Below are 5,873 nucleotides of genomic sequence, written 5' to 3' on the forward strand. Positions count from 1 at the left end.
GGTTCACCTGCTTGGGTGGCAGTAACATTGGCAGTGTGCCCTGGAGTTTGTCCTACCTGCTTTGTGACAGTCCAATTTCCTGTTGTTTCTGGATCCAGGGAGTCCTTAAGGTAGGTGAGGAAGATGTGCCTGTTGGCAGCTCCCAGAGCACCTCTCTGGCTGCCACTGTGCTGCTCTGCTCTGTGCCATCAGCGCCCACTCACTGATGCTGCCTCCACCAGTCTGCTCTAGCATCCCCAAGGGCCCTGTCCACACCTCTGCATCCTTCATTGGCCTGTGAGAACTCATTACAGCCCAGGGATTCTCACCTGCCTGAGCTCTGAAGTTGCTGGGTTAACATCCTCACTATTTGTGCTTTTTTTTTTTTTTGAGAAAGGAATTAAAATGCTTTAATTAAAAAATCACAAGTGGATGATAAAGAATATAGAAACTGAAAATTTACAAAATGCGTCATGGATCATGGACAGTGCTGAACAGCAGAAAGGAATGATGGATGAATCTGCATTGTTCTGGTTGCTCCTCCTGCCACCTGTCTCCAAGGAAAGCCTGACGTTGATTAGATACTGAGCCAGGCTAATGCTGGCAGCAGATCCAGTGATGGTAGCCTGCCTATCAGTAGATCCTTCCACTGGGTTTACAATTTAGATCTTCGCCCCAGACATTTGATGGATCTCATTGATTTTGGCGCCTTGATGCCCAATTATGCAGCCAATCAGGTCATTTGGAATGGTGAGTTCCTGAGAAATAGTCTGAGCAGATGCATTCAAACCTGCACTGAATCCAGTATTGCCATGTGTCATAAGAAAATGAGACTGATGCAACTTGGTCAAATCTGGCTGTGGAGTGGCCTACTGTCCTTGAATGGCATAGGCCTCTAGAGATGGTCCCTCTAGGTCAGGGTTTAGGCACATGAATGGGGTGGTTTGGGGAAAGCTCGCACTGTCATGCCTGTGTCCTGACCACTTGCAAAGATGATTGGAGACCTTGATGGCTTGGGTCTATACGGGATGGTCACACCCTCCCAGGGGAACCCCAACATGACCACTTGGATCTGTCTGACCTACTCAGTGATGATTGGGGAGTGATGGCCTACTCAGTTGAATGGGGGAGAATTTCCCCTGCTACTTGGACTTGAGCACCTGTCCGCTCTATATTTCTTAATCTTGCAACCATCTTTTCCAATGAGAAAGTCACACTGACTAGCAGGCACCACCAGCCTCAGAGTGACCAGGGGTCTACTGGCAGCTGTGCTATTGGTCATACAGCTGTCCTCTTCCAGTTTGTCAATGATCATAGCAAAGGCTTTGAAGATGGTATTAGCGGGCCCAGTCAAAGTGATAATTCCCTCAGGACAATTCCCTTCTGAGATGTCAATACATGCACCACTTTTATACATACTGCCATACTATTGTCTGTTGTATTCTGCTGTCTTTCCTATCCTCTACTATCCCTCCTCCCCTCCCCTCCCCTCCCATCTTCTCTCTCTATGCCATCTACTGTACTTCATTTCTCTCCCTTGTTTCCCCCCGCCTTTTCCTTCACCTCCTCTTATACGTAATTTTGTATAACGATGCAATCTGTATACGGGGGAAAAATGGGAGTTCATAATCCACTTGAATCAAATGTGTGAAATATGATATGTCAAGAGCTATGTAATGTAAAAAAAAAAAAATACATGCACCACTCTCCTCCCGCATCTTCTTAACTGATCCTCCTTTCTTTCCAAGGATACTGCCAACTTTCTTTCCATGCATAAGTAGCTGGATGACACACGGAAGAGTGACATTTAGTTCAATTACATCAGTGTCCATGACGAGCAATGTTATGGGGAGCTGTATTTTGAGTGTTCCAGTCTTTGGTCGGTGGTGGGGGTGAAAGTCAAAAACTGCAGGCACTACACGATGAAGGGGGAAAGGGGGAGCAGGTGGGGAGAGAAAGGCAGGGAGGTTGGAACCAAACAGGGGGGCAGGCCAGAGGGTAAGTGCTTTCCCACCTCCTGAGGTCAGAGTGCAGAGGGGAAAGGGGGTGAGGGAGTGGAGGAGAAAGAGAAAGGGGAAAAGCAACCCGGAGCAGGTAGAGGGAGGCTGGGCGAGAGGGGGTACAGCTGCAGCTGCTGCCTCTGCTGGCCTCCCCTCACCACTTGCTCTTGATCACTAGTTCATCTCTCCTAGAATAGGGCAGGCCCCCTCCTTCTCACACACAGCCCTTCCCAGGTAAGCTCCACTCTAGAGGTGTTCAGGACCGAGTCACAGTCACTCTGGGATGGAAGGCCAGGTTGGTGGGAGGAATGGTGGCTGGGATATGCTGCCTTTAAGCTGTAGTTTTTTGAAGACCCAGGTCTTGAGTCTGGCCATTTTGCCTATTCCTTAGTAGTCACCAAGCTTTGTCCCTCAGATCTCCATTCTCTTCCCTACAGCTTCACTTACAACCAACCTTCCTATCCTCCCCAAGTCCCTAAGCATATCTGTACACACCTGTATCCCAGCCGGGGATGAAAGTTCTAGTTCACTCTCATAGACTGCCTCACCCCAAGAGTTTCAAAAAGCTGAAGGAAGATGGACTGCCACTTTACAGGTGGAGTAGACTTTGGGACAAAGTGCTCAAGTGACCAAACATACCTGACATCCAAGCAGGTAAGCCTAAGCCATACCTGGATTATATCTGTCACCCAGTGCTTAGGGACCCGAAAGATACAACTGGGCTCTTAGCTTCCAGCAATATTTGTGGAGTCTCCAACATTAGGGTGTGGCAAAGCCCTCTCTGCAATACTGAGGCAAGAGGATAACAAGTTTGAGGCTGGTCTGGGCAATTTAGGAGAGAACTTGTCTCAAGATAAAAAGGGTTAGGGATGTAGCTCAGTGGTATGATGCTTGCCTAGCATTCTTGAGCCCTGGGTTCAATTCCCAGTACTGGGGAGAAAATAAAAAATCTGCACCTGAATGTGATGAATATGGAAACATACCCTGGATGAACAGAGTTTAAAAAGCCGACTTTAAACTGGGCTCGGTGGCACATGCCTGTAATCCCAGCAGTTTGGAGGCTAAGGCAGGAGGATCAAGAGTTCAAACGCAGCCTCAGCAAAAGTGAGGCATTAAGCAACTCAATGAGACCCTGTTTCTAAATAAAATACAAATGTGTGTGTGTGTGTGTGTGTGTGTATGTGTGTGTGTGACGAGGAATGTGGCTCAGTAGTCGTGTGCCCTTGAATTCAATCTCTGGTAACCCCTTCCCGCCAACAAAGTGACAACCTCCTTAGAGATATTTGTCATTTCCCAGAAATCATCAAACCTTGGCACGGTCTGCATCATGAAGTAATTGTATTATAAGCAAAACACTCTTTGAAACTGACTCTCCCTCTGGCTTCTTTGATTGAGTCACATTAGCACAACATTGATGAAATGCAAACACTGGGCAGCTGCTTTGGGCTAATGACCCTGAAAGATGTTGCCAAGAAGCCTGCAAAATACTTACCAGGAAGATGGAGATCTCTAACTTCATCTCACAAAATAAAGCAGGTGGGGTGATGACAAATCAGGTTCGGGTGAAAGGAGCAGATAAGGATTGGGATTGGAGCCCAGACCTGGGGAAATCTCATTTGCCACCCACTCAGGAGTTGTGTTATCCTGTCAATGAAGCAGAAAGGGATGGGACCAAGTGCCGGAAGACATTGAAGAGAAGGGAGAAAAGCTCTTTCCTCTATTCTCAAGTTCTGTAACTTGGGCCCTAGAAATTAAACTGACGAAATACATATTAACAGGGGGAAAAAAAAGGTACATATGGGGCACTTCAAGAAAATGAAATGAAATGGAACCCCAAAGAGTTGGACAGAACTGGAGGCCTATATACCATTTTAACACAGGGAGATAAATTTGTGGAAAAGTGACAAGGCCAAGGAACAGGGTTTTGAACTTCTGGGAGCAGTACATTGTAAGAAGGTAAATATTTGAGAGAAGCTAAAGGAAGATAAGAGTGATGTCACTAAGGTTTGCTGTGTAGACATCCCTAGTAACTAAGGGTCATTCTTCCCTTCTTAGAAGAAGAGAGGGAAAGGAGAATCCTTCACAAAGGGACTTGTATGCCCTGTTTTTAAGCAAATAAGGGACAGGAAGAGTGCTTTTTTTTTTTTTTTCTTCTGTAGTCTGCTTTTTCACAGCTGCCTTCAGCTCAAAATAATCCTTATGCCAAAGTGGCATATTCTGATCCCCTTCAATTTGGTATAATGCATCAATAGTCTCTTTTCTGCTAGATGGAAACAATTTGAGGGCAGGGACCGGTTAGCTATCTAGCTCAGCATTTGATCTCTAGTACCTAGTGCAGTGCCTGACTTATTTGTTTGAAATGCAAATTAATGGATGGTTGTTTTTTAACTTTGAGCCTTAGTTTTCTTATCTTTAAAGTGAAGATAATGGATCTTATCTTAGCATCTGAATAGATCCCCTTCTACTTTGACTTACTCTCCAGCAGAGCTTTTCATAGTGGTCATGAGAATGAAATTGTTCAATTTCTTGTTTTGAAAGAAATAGTACAAGGGTAGAAATGTCTTTTCTTTCTTTTTTTTTTTAAAGAGAGAGAGAGAGAGAGAGAGAGAGAGAGAGAGAGAGAGAGAGAGGGAATTTTAATATTTTTTTTTTATTTTGTAGTTATTGGCAGACAGAACATCTTTGTTTTGTATGTGGTGCTGAGGATTGAACCCGGGCCGCATGCATGCCAGGTGAGCGTGCTACCGCTTGAGCCACATCCCCAGCCCCTCTTTTCTTTCTTTTTAATTTTCTCTTCTTAATTAGCATGTAATAATTGTGTTAGCACACAAGGACCAGGCCACACGCAAACTTCGCGGATCATCTTAGCTTTTTATTCAGGATCAAAGTTTCATGCAGGAACTTTGATGGACCCACTTTCCTGGTAGAAAAGGAGCCACTGGCCAAAGGGGAAGTTTGTGCTTATATAGGTTATACTGAGAGGTAACCTAATTATTGCCAGAGCATGTCTAATGGAGGGTATGGGGTCAGTGGTCAGTTGACCAGATTGAGGGTGTGGCATCAGTATTTATCTCTTTCCCTCTGGGGTTTCATTGTACTATCATTGAGAAAGGATTTATTTTGGGAAGGTTCAATACTTTGGCTTCTTCCCAGAGACTGCCTGTCTAGGCTTGGATGGATATTTCCTCCCCAGGGCTTGTCTTGACACTGGAAAGAATGTATTGGAAAAGGATCGATGTTATCAATCAATGGCTTTAGTTTTTACTCACTTTTCCCAGGCTGCAGTATTCTGGTGTTTTTCATTTTCCATATCCAACAAATTGTACCCATTTGTAGGGTACAGTGTGACAATTTTACATATATACAATGTATTAAACATGTCTGTTCTTGACTTAATTGGTAGCCCTTCCTCATTTGAGTGAAGAAATATGGCAAGCTTTGGCAGAGTAGATCAAGACATATCACAGCAAATTACCAACGAGACTTTTCTCGTTTTGTCCACTCCCTGACCACTGTTTTCCAGGGAGTTTGAAATGTGTGGATGTACCTACAGACACATCCCACTCATCTTCCTTCTGCTGAGGAAATTGTACCAGAGTAGGGCACGGCTGGAGCAGCAAATGTCACACTCCAAATGCTGCATTCACAGAGGCAGGAAGGAAAAGACATATCAGGTGCACAGCTTCGAAAGGTGTGGGAGGCCATCCTCCCATGTGATTTGAGTTACCTCCCTGGCTGGGTGAGAGGCGCTTAAACACAGCTGTGTTAAAAGCCTTCCCCACCCTTTCCCAGGTCCAAGGGCTTGTCCGTGCAGGGGCGTGCCTGGCCACTGACCTGAAGACCCAATCATCGTCCTTGACCTTGGGATGCTGCCCCCTTAACCTTCATTGGATG

At 45.4% G+C, this 5,873-nt stretch overlaps 1 pseudogene; it reads right to left on the minus strand.

Moving 5' to 3' along the window:
• Window positions 1-401: 401 nt before the first annotated feature.
• LOC113198508 (poly(rC)-binding protein 2-like) lies at window positions 402-1,838 on the minus strand (annotated as a pseudogene).
• Between the last annotated feature and the right edge of the window lie 4,035 nt (window positions 1,839-5,873).

Source organism: Urocitellus parryii, chromosome 8 (assembly GCF_045843805.1).
Source record: "Urocitellus parryii isolate mUroPar1 chromosome 8, mUroPar1.hap1, whole genome shotgun sequence".
NCBI classification, from domain to species: Eukaryota; Metazoa; Chordata; class Mammalia; order Rodentia; family Sciuridae; genus Urocitellus; species Urocitellus parryii.